At 34.5% G+C, this 14,979-nt stretch overlaps 1 long non-coding RNA gene across 1 annotated transcript in view; it reads right to left on the bottom strand.

The window, feature by feature from the left end:
- The window catches only part of LOC136038280 (uncharacterized), a 42,689-nt gene that overhangs the window by 14,952 nt on the left and 12,758 nt on the right, over positions 1 to 14,979 (bottom strand). The window lies entirely within an intron of this gene.

The following is a 14,979-nucleotide window of genomic DNA, read 5'->3' on the forward strand; positions in this document are numbered from 1 at the left end:
CGAAATATATATTCGAACAAGCCAAAAAAATGATAAAAGAAATTCAACCAAAGAGCCAGATTGTGCTACGCAAATTCATTGGGAACAAACATTCAAAGGCTGGAAACTTTCACAATTATACCTTTGTCTAGAAACTTGTGAACTTAGACGAAGGTTACAAAACTTTCAAAAACGTCAGAGCAACACCCGCATATTGGCAAGCAGCCAAGAAAGATTTGTTTGCTATACAAGTGCTAGGTATCCCCACTTGGTTTCATTCTGATTCTTTCGCTGAAACAAGGTGGAATTTCCTATTCAAAGTTCTGGGTCTAGCAGTCGATGCAAATTATATGAAGCCGCCAAGATAATTCTAAATAGTTTGAGACGACAAACTCAAAAGACTCATAATGGACGAGACAGGGCAAGTCTCTTAGGTATTAAGTTCCCTTAAGATGATGAGTTTCATAAAACTTCTAATTTTTTATTTTTGGTAAGCCCCCATGCCTGGGTATTTATGTGCATGAAATAAACATCAACCTCTTTGTATTTTATAATTTAGTTTTATTGAACTTCAATACAGTCCTATCCTTAGATATACCACAGTTTTAAGGCCTTTAATTGTAAATTACCTCACCCAGTGCCTAGTTTATTAATAGGTTGAGCTGCTGAAATTGAATCTGGAGTGATGTTGATGTTGTTTCATGAAGACTGGTTTCAAAAGTTTTTTTACGAGTTTTGAAGTTTTCTACGGATTTTAAATAAAATTAAAACGCATTCCACAATTTAAAATTTAACAATTAACCATCCAGGTAGATCAGCGAGAAGGTATTCAACAATTTTAATCTTTGGGCTCTTTCTTTAGCTACTAGCCTTGTTGCTTTATATTGAAAGAACATGTGTTTAGCCTATTTCATATTGCATTTGAGGAAATTACGCATGTGTAGAAATTGTGTTGTGTTCTTATCAATGTTCTGTTGTCTGAAAGTAAAACCTAGCACGTCCAGAAGCACCTAACTCGCCAAAGCATTGGCAATCCCCCCAACTCCCCAAAGAGAGCGGATCTGGTCCGGTTATGTCGATCAAGTATCAAGGACTGGGGCTTATTCTTCCCGCCAAGTTTCATCCCGATATCTCCACTCTAAGCATTTTCCAAGATTTCCGGTTTCTCCTTCCAACTCCCCCAGTGTCCCCGGATCCGGTCGAGATATAAAATAAAAGTTCTGAGAAAATGGGGTCCTTTTAAATTTCATTAAGATCCGATCACCCGTTCGGAAGTTAAAAATCCCTCATTTTTCAAATTTTTCCAATTAACCGAAACTCCACCCCCCCCCCCAGAAGGTTGAATTGGGGAAGCAACTATTTCTAATTTAATTTAGTCTGTTCCGTGATACGCCTGCCAACTTCCATCGTCCTAGCCTATCTGGAAGTGCCCGAACTAGCAAAACCGGTACCGACAGACCGACGGACGGACAGAAATTGCGATCACTATATGGCACTTGGCTGACGGGTATGTGCCATAAAAAGGAAAAGATTTCGTGAAATGGTTTTGTTATCACTTTTAGTTTTGGACATTTTTACGTCCTCAGTTTAACCTCCTCTGAAAATACAACCTTGTCTTTCAGGTTTCTTGATAGATCAGAGGCACCATTTGTCAATTGAAGGAAACTTTCTTAAAACCTTGTATGAAAATTCCTTGAACATCACCTCCGTAAACACAGTAACAAAAGCTCATGTTTTCCATATAACCACATGCGATTGTCAAAATATAAGGGAAATCATCCTAGGCTTCTTCAAAGCGGATGAAAACTTCGGATCTAAAGTAATTTCTGGCTTCGATATCAGTACATGAGCAGAAATATTATGCACGTTCAACTGATTTTTACCATTTTAAAAATCATAAAAAAAACCTTTTTGCTAGCTGAATGGCGTCGCAGTTATTCGTGAACATGCAAAAATTTGACATCACCACAACATTGAACAGTCTTGTCATTTCCAACCAATTACTAATATATTCAATCCACTTAAGAGCCCGCCAATATGGCATTGATAATATAATTTTAGAATTGAAATTTATGAGCACAAATATATCATTGTGTACGACCCGAAGATAAGCCCATATTAAAAATAACTGAAGACAATCATGGGATAAGCCGAGTGATCCTTTGAAAATATTTAGAATTTATTACAAACTTTAGCAACTCCTTACACTTATTACTTAATCTACAGCAAAGGGTTATCTTATAAAAGCATCGAATTAATGACGAAAAGGGATTAAGAAAAACAAATAGCTTACATTAATACTGTCACAAGTAAACCTAGTAGTGCGACACTAATGTGCCATTAATCGTACAACTACATCTTGAAGTAGAAATAGTTTGTAAAATTGGAATAATGACTAACCTCACAGAAAAGCAAAATGAAAGAGCAGACTGAGCCTCATTTCATTCAAAAGAAAAAATTCAGGCACTTTGAAAAATTATTATTTGATACCTCAAAGAAAGACTGCTCACCATATATCATAATTGTTTAATTTTACCTTATTCGAATTGATATATTGAGAGTATCTTATTTGACTCATGCTACCAATCATAGGCTAATAGTGTATTAAGAAAATTACATGATCGATTAAGAGAATTAATATGATTAAGAGAATTAATTCAAGTAATCTTCCATCCTAAAGGAAACCTCCTGTCTATTTGTTATTTACAACTTAAGAAAAAGCAATTGAAAATCAAAAGAGCTATATATTAGCTCAATATTACATATAGCTAATATTAATATTATAAATTATAGCTAAATATTACAAAAATGGGGGGGGGAGTTAATAATTTAAATAAGGCCGTACCAAATATTAAGGTGTTGGGGATAATTTAAAAGTGGTGATGTTACAGGAGTTAAACTAGTGAAAGATTAAGGTAGAAGTATGTTATATTCGTCAAGTGAATCATCTTAAGGGTGGATGGGTCCTACTTCATCGCATAGATTCCCAATATAGCATTCCTAAGACCATGGGAATGATACCTGATGTCAGGATAAATAAGCAAAGACATTCAAAATGCAGTAAATGGAAAAAAAGAAGAAAACAAGAACCAAAACCTCATGTAGCACTTGTGACGAGGTCATAACCTAAAATTAGACTCGGGACTAGAGTTGCGATTTTCCTGTTCTTTGTTTATTGGCAATTATTACAAAGATAAATTTGTCAAACAGTTTTTGTTTCACTCAAACGAAATTTAGTATATAATCAAGACTATCGACACGGAAATATCAGACCTGAAAAGCTTTTACAGGCATTACATCATCTGTGCTCAACAAGTAATCTCTACAAAGAACGGAATATATCGATATCAGTAAACGAATTCAAATCTGTTCAATCTGATCACCAAGAGATATCACGGAAAGAGACTTGTTTTAACTCTACACAGTCAACATCACCGAAGGAATCTCTATGCTTATTGAACTACCATACAACAGGGAACACAAATGAAAGATCTAAAACACCAGAAACTTTAAATAACCCCCAAAATACTGAAGGATTTGTCCGACCCGAACACTTCTTTGTGGGAATAAGTCGAAGACTACAGAAATAGAGGGAAATTATGATACAGTCTTAGTCCTTCACCGATAAAGCATGCGTAGCGCCAGGATTATAAGTAGAGCTCATGGTCTTTCCTATGACAAAGACTGCAAGATAAGCTTTTTCCCTACCTTATATGGTAGAGAACCAGAATGCAAATCATCCAAAATACGAGTAACCGAAGCGGATATCGTAGAATGGGAAATACTCAGCATTGATTCTCACTGTAGACAACACACGAAATATATATTCGTACAAGCCAAAAAAACAAGAGCTCTTATGGCACTTGTGACGAGGCAAGAACAGCTAAGAGCCAAGAGCTCATATGGTATGAGCTCTAACAAAATTCTAAGAATCAAGAGATTGATTTAAAAGGAAAATCAGAGGCTCAATGCCAGTCAGGATTTAAAATAAGAGCTTTGAGTCACGATGTCCTTCTAAATATCCAAATTCATTAAGATCCGATCACCCACTCGAAAGTTATAAATACCTCATTTTTCAAAATTTTTCCTCTCCCTTAAGCACCCCAAATGGTCGAATCTGGGGAAACACCTTTATCAAGTCAATTTGTGCAACTTCCTGACACGCCTACCAACTTCCATCGTCCTAGCACGTCCAGAAGCACCAAACTCGCCAAATCACTGAAAACCTTTCCCCAATTACCCCAAAGAGAGCGAATCCAGTACGGTTACGTCATTCACGTATCAAGAACATTTGCTTATTCTATCCACCAAGCTTCATCCCGATTCCTCCACTCCAAGTGTTTTCCAAGATTTCCCCCTCCAACTCCAACCAATGTCAACAGATCTGGTGGGAATTTGAAATAAGAGCTCTGAGACATGGATTCCTTCTAAATATCAAATTTCATTAAGATCCGGTCACCCGTTCTTAAGTGAAAAATACCTCAATTTTTTTAATTTTTCGAAATTAACACCCCCCCAGCTGCTCCAAAGAGAATATATCCGTTCCAATTATAACAATCACGTATCTAGAACTTGTGCTTATTCTTCCTATCAAGTTTCATCCCGATCTCTCCACTCTCAGCGTTTTCCAAGATTTCTGTTTCCCTCCTCTAGCCCCTTATGTCCCCGGATCCAATTCGAGTCGAAAATGGACCATCTGAGACATAAGATCCTTCTATATATATCAAGTTTCATAAAGATCCGATCACCTATTCGTAAGATAAAAATACCCCAATTTTCACGCTTTCCAAGAATTCCAGTTTCCCCTTCCAACTCCCTCCAATGTCACAGGATCTGGTCGGAATTTAAAATTAGAGCTTTAAAGTAAAGATCCTTCTAAATATCGAATTTCAGTAAGATCTGGTCACCCTTTCGTAAGTTAAAAATACCTCATTTTTCCGAATTACCCCCCCCCCCAAATCCACCAAAGAGAGCACATCCGGTCTGGTTATGTCAGTCACGTATCTTAGGCAGATTTTTATTCTTCCCATCCAGTTTCATCCTGATCTCTCCGCTTTAAGTATTTTCTATGATTTCCAGTACTCCCCCCTCAACTGCCCCCACAATGACGCTGAATCCGGTTGAAATTTAATAAAAGAGATCTGAGTTACGAGGTCTTTCTAAATATGAAGTTTCATGAAGATCCGATCACTTCTTCGTAAGTTAAAAATACGTCATTTTTTCTACTTTTTCAGAACTAAAAAATAGAGCGGATCCGTTCCAATTATGTCAATCACGTATCTAAGACTTCTGCTTATTTTTCCCACCAAGTTTCATCCCGATCCCTCCAATCTAAGTGTTTTCCATGATTTTAGGTCCCCCCCCAAACAAACTCCCCCCAATGTCACCGCATCCGGTAGGGATTTAAAAAAAGAGCTTTGAAACACGATATCCTTCTAAATATCAAATTTCATTGAGATCCGAACACACCCGTTAGTAAGTTAAAAATACCTCATTTTTTCTAATTTTCAGAATTAACCCCCCTGCCCCCAACTACATCAAAGAGAGCGGATCTGTTCCGGTTATGTCAATCATGTATCTAGGACTTGTGCTTATTTTTCCCGCCAAATTTCATCCCGATCCCTCCACTCTAAGTGTTTTCGAAGATGTTAGGTTCCCGCCTCCCAACTCCCCCCACTGTCACCAGATCCGGTCGGGATTTAAAACAACAGCTCTGAGACAGAATATCCTTCCAAACATTAAATTTCATTAAGATCTGATCAACCGTTCGTAAGTTAGAAATACTTCATTGTTTCTATTTTTCCGAATTAGCCTTAGTTTTCACTTGGTTAAAACCAAGAGCCATAAGAAATAAGAACAATAATTCAACAATAGAGCCAGATTATGCTTCGCAAATGCAGTCCCTGACAACTGACGAAGCTTCTAGTATTGGTCCAGACGAGTATTTGCCACTTGAGGAAAGTTTGTAAAAATTATTTAAATTTATCACTTTTGTGCGTCTTTGTATTATTCAAATTTTCTTTGACTAAGTTATGCTCCTGACGAGTTCTTTAGTTTTCACTTTTACATTATTAGAATAAAACAACAATTTAATCTGAAATCCTGGATTACAAAAAGAGAAAGAAGAAACTACAAATAAGGTAGAGTCGGTAGAACTAGAGTTTTAAAGTAATTCGACGAAACAATGGTCATTAGGCAATTAGATACAAAATGAGGTTCAGATACGCCTAATCTGATACAAAATTACCACATTCTGGCAATTTTTGTCACATTCTGACAATTTTTGCCACATTCTGGCATTTTCTGCCACATTTAAGCAGGTTCACGTAATTGATTTCGCAGTAAATCAAGGGAAAGAAAAAAGGAAGTAAGTGCCAAAAAGTAGGGCTGAATCAAGTCTCTTGCACTTCAACAGAACGGGGGACGAAAGTAAATTTTAAACAAAAATGCAAAACAGGAATTTTTGTTCTTTGCGTTATTTTGACTAAGAATGTGAGCTTGGGTCGTTGCAGCTTTGCTATAGCTACAAACTGTGGTACCAGTTTGGGAGAGGGGTATTTTCCTGCCCCCAGATTTCTAAAAACGCCATTTTTTGTATTGACATTAGAAAAAGCCATTTTTTGTTACTTTCAATGGGGAAAAAACGTAGAACAAGTTTTCAACAGTTTATCAGATCAGAATCTTATCTTATCAGTTTATCAATTTATCAGAAAAAAGGAAGTAAGCGCCAAAAAGTAAGGCTGAATCAAGTCTCTTGCACTTAAACAGAACAGGGGTCGAAAGTAAATTTTTAACAAAAGCATTGGGAAAAAGACATTTAAAGGCTGGAGACTTTCAAAATGATACCTTTGTCCAGAACGAATGCTAGGTATCCCCACTCGGTTTCATTCTGTATCTTGCACTGAAACAAGGCATAATTTCCTGCTCAAAATTCTGGGTCAACAGCCAATGCAAATTATATGAAGCCGCCAGGATAATTCTAAATAGTTTGACAGAACAAACTAAAAAAGTTTATAATGGACGAGACAGGGCAAGTCTCCTAGGTATTGCATTCCCATTAGGTATTGAATTTTTCTTTGTGTTCATTATATTATGGCATTCATGCTAGTAAAAGAGGGAAAGAATCTTCCCATGACGAATATTTTCACAAGGAGTGTTTGACAATATATAATAGAAAAACATGTGCATGACTATCCATGGCCGATGAGCCGAGTTACTATGGACCGAAGTTCGTTATTTTATTAGGTTTTAGCTATTGTTATAACATGAAAAGCCTGTCTTAATAGAAGCGAAGCATCAGCCAGAAGATAAAGCTGTCTTCAATTTCAGTTTTATTTTGCCAGTTTACCAGTGTAATGTCAGACTCTCAATTACACTTTTTACATTAAAAGAAAATTAATTAACAAGTGCCTAGGAAATCTAGAGTTGAAATTTAACTTTCTCCTAAAGTCTCGATACCTGAGAAGGATTTGGAGCAGCTTAAGCTTAACATACTTTAGACGCAATCAAGAAACGGAGCAATAATGCAAATGAATTTAGGACCCATTCGGGTAACATACATAATGCGGAACCCTGACAAAACTTCTATCATCTTCGCAATCATCTATTGGAAAATTTTTCTTTTGACCATACTGATTTAAAATTTCATACTAATTTTTGCTGAAATTACTGCAAAGAATCTTTCTTCCTTTTGGTTTGCAGTGTAGGCTGGCAATGTTTGAGTACTAAAAATAGCACTGAAAACTTAGATATCTATACTGAGATCAATAACGTCATTGCATTGACGATCTTCCCTCAAATTTATATTTTTTCCTTTGAAGTAAAGGGATATACATGAAAATATATAAAGGGTGTATCACTACTTAAAAAATCTACACTATGAATGGACTAGAAATTAAAATATTTTGGGAATTGGTTTCCAATACTTAATCGTAATTCAGCTTCAGCAAATGTAGTTTCTTTGGCTTGCAGCCATTTATTAAGAGGAAGGGTTTTAAATAAAAAGAAAATAAAAAGGTTTAACTGTATATACCCCCCCCCTCAAAAAAATAGTAAAATAGCAGAAATCTTCAAATTTCAACAGACACCAAAACCTGCTAGCATCACCCCTCCTCTCCCCCGGCATCCGTGCTTCTGAATGCTTTTCCAATGGCTTAGTTTCAGTGTATCTTTAGCTTTTCGAGATGAGGTTTTAGGGATAATCGAAATGCCCTCTACTCTGCAATTTATGAGAATATGCTCAAATTAACGCCAAGTTCTATTCTCTGCTGATAAGCTGAAGAAAATAATCCTTCTTCTTACAAACCCGAGGCTATTAGAGAACTTCAAATCCACTTTAATTAGCTAGTTAATTATCTTCTCTTATCTTCTAGTTAATTATCTAAAAATTAAATTTTTTGATCTTCTTATTTGTGTGTTTGTTTTTGTGTCCCTGTGTCTGGGATGGCCTCCCACGCCCCTCCTGTCCAATATTTATATATTTACTTATCTTTTATGAGTGTTTTTCTATTTTGTTTGTCTTTTACCGTATTATATTTTGAAATCATTATTACGATGAGATGTTGATGTTTTTTCTTATGTTTTTGCACTGTCCCAGCCTTACGAGCTCTGCTCTCTGTTGGGGTATTGTTTTAATGGTTAACTAAATATAGATCACCGGACATTTATGGTTCAACGGGGGCTCCACTAAAATGCATTTATACAAACGTGAACTCACTAGGCTCAGCTCCTCCCCCCCCGCTATTGCCACACATATTTGATAGCTTATCACGCTCGTATTCAATGTCTAGTAGGGTATTCTTTTGATAGAAAATAGCAGAGAAAGATATCGACTACTGCTCACAATTATATGATAAGATGAAAAAAAAGATAAAATTACTATCCAACTACGTCTAATTAAGTTCCATCTTTCAATCACTTTACAAAAAAAAAATTAAATCACTGTTTAGATCTAAGATACCCGATAAGTCTACTTTAAATAGTATAAAAGTTGATCTTTTTTGTCACTTGCATATTGTTTTTTTTTTTTTCATTGCAAAGCTTCTTTGCATGTTTGTAAGCGAACAGAATTGAATTATCTTCTGTTATAAAATGGTTCTGGAAAGAAAATCTTATCAAGTTAAAAGCACAAAATTTTATTCTTGAACTAATACACCTTGATAAGGTATTGTATGTATCGAAGAAATATAATTACAATACTTGAGCTCTAGAAAAGCATTGCATGAGTTACAGAGACGATAGGTGAAGGTTTTATATATTTAAGATCAGAATTGCATTTACCCTATTTATCTTGTCAAAGCCACTAGAAAATGCATTGAAAAATTGATACCTGGCTTAGTTTAATTTCCATTTTAAGATCTCCCAACAGCGTTTTACCCTGTGAATTATAGGCATTAGTTCAGAAACTTGTCACAGAATTCAATATTGACACCATAGTTCCTAAGGAGTCACCAGCTGCAGCTCATGATATTGTAAAATAATAATAATAATAAAAAAAAATTACCAGCCCAGTGTTACCTCCCTAATCTAAAACCAAACTCTTCTTCTCTTAGAATATGACCTACAGAATCTCAAAGTCAAAAAAGTATCATCATAGTATGCAGGTTACTTCTTACTGAAACTAAGGTAAGGTTTCTATTATTAACACACTCGCACTGATTATTTTTCCTATTAATTAAAAAAAAACTTTCCAAAAATTAATTTTTTCAAAGAAAAGTAAAAAGGCCCTGTTAAGCGTAAGACCATTAGAGAAAAATTCTTGTAATAATCCAAACTCAGAACAACCGGAAACTACTATTAAAGCATAAATGAAAACCAAAACGAACCGAAGTTGAATAAACAATCATAGCAAACAGAGAGATATCGGTACTAATCGACAAGCAAATCTTCTTGGGCTTAGTAACCGCGTAACGTTTGTAATAGATTTTTTTAGTGTTTATAAACTGATAATAAACTGTATATAAATGAACAAATACATCTAAAACCGAGTAAGAAATAAATTTTTAATCGAAGTCGAACACAAAACAAGAATAATTCTTACAAACAGGATATCCCCTTCAAAATATTCAACAAATTTTACTTTAATGCTCTTAATCTGTTTAGAGACCTGTCCCAGATACTGTGAGGGGTTATGTCATCACTGGTGGCATAGTTATTAAACTTTTCGACTATTTTGAACAAGATGGTTGTTTCAAATCCTAATCAGAAGTTTTGGAGGGCTCCTAAGAACTGAATATGAAAGGGTCTTGTTACCCTACGACCCACTTTTTAACATCCCCCTCAACATACCACGAGAGTTTGACCTTAATATTGTCAGCAGTTCATGACAGATCACACACACACCTTTCTGATGAGCTAGGTGAATGTTTTGATTTGTTTTGACATGTCCTCAAGATTCCAAATAGTTTTAACTAATTACTCTCAACCGTTCCAAACACACGTAGAATCGGTTGATTGTCTTCGGAGTCTTTTTCCAAAGATGTGAGGGGGTTTGTCATCCCAACAGGCCTTACTTAAAATAATAATTCTTTCTTAATATGTAGGAGCGAAGTTATTTGATCTCTTGACTATTTTAACCTTAATTCTTTTGAGCTTTTCGGATACACTCAGAACAAACATTTCCTTTTTTTTCTTATGAATCCTGTATGTAAACAATAGGCAAATTGCAAAATTTACAACCTTTTCCCCAGAGTTGAGGGGGTATAGCATCCCTGGATGGATAGCTATTAGATATTTGGACTAATTTAAAAGTATGGAAAAAAAATTACCATTGTAAAGGAGAGGAAGAACCAAAAGCGGAAAGAAAGAGGGGAGCTGGTTACCTTCCAAAATCTCTTCAACTAACCTGTCTTGAAAGTTTCAATCTATAATACCCCGAGTCATTCCTCATTCCTTTCTGATACTTTCTTTTCACAACCAACAAAACATAATTTATTTTCATTGTGTTTGACACCCTCTCAAAATTTCCTGAAAAGCCTCGCCTTAATGCTCTAAGCTTTTTTAGGTCTATGATCAGATATGGCTTCTTTTCTTAAAAACCGTAAGTGTTAACAATGGGCAACTTGAAAAAATGTCAATGTCAGAAGCAGTTATTTGACCTGTGGACTATTTTGGACAAAATAGATCTCAAAACTTTCATTGAATGAGCTCTGGAGGGAAATGTGCCAGAAACTGGTTTCCCTCTGATCAATTATGACTCTTAAACAGGGCACTAGAGCTTCTTATTTCAAATTGAATGAACCCCATCCAAAGCTTGAACAACCTTTTCTTCAATATAAAGTTCCTCTGGCAAAAAAAAATAAATACTAATAATACATTGAACCTTTATGGCTCTTTACTGTAGCTCTGATAACTCTGATAGACTGGTTTAATTACAGTTTTACTACAATTACTACTTACTTCCCCTTTTTTTAAATCATGTTACTCATCTTCAAAGTTCACAACCATAATATTTGCTTAGAAAAATAATTTACCAAATTATCAGCAGCCTTTTTTGCATCTTAATTTTGCATATTTATCATCTTTTTTTGCATATTAATTTTTTGCAACCATTTATTATCATCTCTAAAGGTTCCTCGATTTTTGCTAAGGATTTTACACATATGCTTAATACAGCTAATAACCTAATTAGAATATTGGAGAGTTTTAAATTCTGGTTGATCTTCCACAACTTCAGTAATTTTATCAATAGCCTCCATTTCTCCTTAGTTTATATTTTCAAGCTTTTTCTACTTTCCTTTTAATTTCATAATACTTTTTGTAAAACCCCTCTTCTTTTCCACGATACATAGCCGACTTTACAATCAATTCTAGCTGCATTTCCAACTATCCTTCATAAGAAAAAACATCTGCAATTTCGTAAACATTTTACCTAAAATAAAGTCATTCCACCTATTTTCTACATTGTAAAATTTCAAACTCTCCAGTTTAATATTTTACTCTTCGCTTATCCCCTATTTTTCCTTACCCTCTATATTCGTATACATAACAGATGGCACTGGCCCTTATTCTGTTTGATTTTTTCAGAATTGCCATTCCAAATTCGGGTGAATAAATAGTTGTTTTTTTTTATAAATAAAAATTTCTACTAGGGATAAATCGTTTTAATAGACAGTGATAAATTTCACAAAGAGTACTAGATATCTTAGGAACATATGGAGTGACCGCCCTTCGTAGTAATACTGATTGACGCAGTAAATAATAGTAGTAATAATACTACTGATGACGTTAACTGCATATGTGACAAAAATATCTTTTTCTGTGAAATTTACAAAATTGTCTAGGTTATTTTTATCATGAAGATCTAGAGGAATCATTTACTGTCGTTTGGGGTTCTTAATACACATAAATAGTTTCTATACAACCTCTCCTCAAAACTCACTCTCTCTCTCAAACCTTTAATCACCAAACAATTTTTTTGATTTTAAACATTTAGTTTCATGTTCATCAGCAAAAAAAGAGCGTAGAAATGACATATCAAATCACATTTGCTGGTATTTACACAATCGACATTTTTCGCATCAACCTCAAATTCAACCTAAAAAAGAAAAAAATTAAATTTGTAAAAGAGCTAAAGCGGTATACTTTTGAAATTCAGAATCCGCACATATTTTTGGCTCGGGTAGTGAAAGAATTATTTCTACAGCAATTTTTTTTTTAGGTTGACCCCTTTTTTTCGTAATTTTCCTAGTACTCAAGTTTCATGTATTCAATTTAAGCATTAAGTATCTATTTTAATCTACTCGCTACCGACACGCTACCAAAAGTTTTCAATTATGAATTATCTTCATAGTATCTAGTGACAATAAAGGTCACTCCAAACCACCACTTTACAACATTGGCAAGATGGATTCTTAAATTAAAAATGACTTCGTCAAGGAGGAGGGTCAAAAAAATTTCCCTTACAGCGGTCACTAAAATATCAAACTTAATGAATATTATATGTCAGTATTATATAATCCATATTTGGATAATATCCAAATATTATATTTTATCTATTTTTGTCTTAATTTGTATTCTACAATTCACATTTTTTTGTGGAAAATTAACTTGAAAATAAAAGAGCCCAACACAAAGAACGAAAATGTGAATGAAAGAACATCTTTGATAGCACTGAAAAAACAAATAACTTAGTCATTATTGATAATTAAATCTGATATGCATCCATGAAATTTTGAAGGTGTCCCTGCCAAGATAGTGACATCTGTTGTGACGTTTTCTGGCATGCCTCCAGTAAAAAGACCATGCTTATTGTTTGAGAGCTCAATTGTGCCATCGCTCTTTTCGAATTGAGATGAACCAACAAGATTTTCATCAATAAACAGCTCCATTCTTATATAATAAATAAGTCGTATGTAAGCAATAAATTAATAAATAAAAAAGTAAATTAATATTAAATAGTAATAGTAAATTATTGAATAGTAAATTATGGCATTGCTCTTTTTTAATCTAAATGAGCAAAAATACTCTCATCAATAAACAGCACCACCTCTAAATAATAAATAGTATATAAAGATGGACACCTGCATGGTAGTCTGTTGATTCCCGGAGAAAAGTACTAAATTTTTCAGCTTAATTTTGTTGATTTTTTCAGTCATGTTTCTTTTTTTTTAATTTAGCACCCCTGATATGAAAGTGCATAGATGCACAAGAAGGTCGTTTCAAGATTTTGAAGATGTATATTTGTATATGTATGTATATGAAGATGTATTTGTATATTTATTTTGAAGATGTATGTTGTTCAGGTTTGTCACGTAAGCAGTTAGAACAACCAGATTTCATTTCAATAAATTCTCGATTTTCACCTTGTACTTTAACGTTTCTTTTTTTTTTCATATGACTAATTTTTCATCCAAGGAAATAGTTGCACCGTTGTACTGACACATTGTCAGTGCAATACTGAAAATCAGGTTCTTAAATAAGATTCAGAATTTTTATTAGATAACGAAATTACATAATTATAAAAAATAAAAAAATAAATATATATAAATAGATAAATAAATAAATACAAGATTGATAAAAAATAAAAGATAAAATTAACTTAAAAATATACAAAGAAATAACTTGTTATTTAAGTTATTTTCGTATTCACAGTTATTTAAATAACTTGCGTTTTGTGATTTTCACAAACATATCTGAGTTTCGGGGTCCTTCTAAATATGAAATTTCATTAAGATACGGTCACTCTTTAGCAAGAAAAAAATACCTAATTTTTCCTAATTTATTAGAAATAACCCTCCATCCCCAACTCCCCCAAAGAGAGCAAATTCGTTCCAATTGTGTCAACCCCTTATCTAGTACTTGTGCTTATTCTTTCCACCAAGTTTCATCCTGATCTCTCCACTTTAAGTGCTATCCAAGATTTCCGCCCCCCCCCCTAATAACACTGAATCCGGTCGGGATTTGGAATAACAGATCTGAGTTTCGAGGTCCTTCTAAATGTGAAATTTCATTAAGATACGATCACTTTTTAGTAAGTTAAAAATACTTCATTTTTTCTAATTTTTCAGAATTAACCCTCCGCCCCCAACTCCCCCAAAGAGAGCAGATTCTGGTTATGACAACCTCGTATTTAGAACTTGTGCTTATTTTTCCCACAAAGTTTCATCCTGATCCCTCCACTCTAAGCGTTTTCCAAGATTTTAGGTCCCCCAATGTCACCGGATCCAGTCAGGATTTAAAATAAGAGCTCTGAGACACGATATCCTTCTAAACATCAAATTTCATTAAGATCCCATCACCCATTCATAAGTTAAAAATACTTCATTTTTTCTATTTTTTCCGAATTAACTGGTCCCCACTCCCCCCCCCAGATGGTCAAATGACTATTTCTGATTTAATCTTGTGCGGTCCCTGATACGCCAGCCAAATTTCATCGTCCTAGCTTTCCTGGAAATGTCTAAAGTAGCAAAACCGGGACAGACAGACATACCGACAGAATTTACGATCGCTATGTCACTTGGTTAATACCAATTGCCATAAAGATGCGTAACGGTAACCTTA

The sequence above is a fragment of the Artemia franciscana genome, chromosome 17 (genome assembly GCF_032884065.1).
Source record: "Artemia franciscana chromosome 17, ASM3288406v1, whole genome shotgun sequence".
Lineage (NCBI taxonomy): Eukaryota > Metazoa > Arthropoda > Branchiopoda > Anostraca > Artemiidae > Artemia > Artemia franciscana.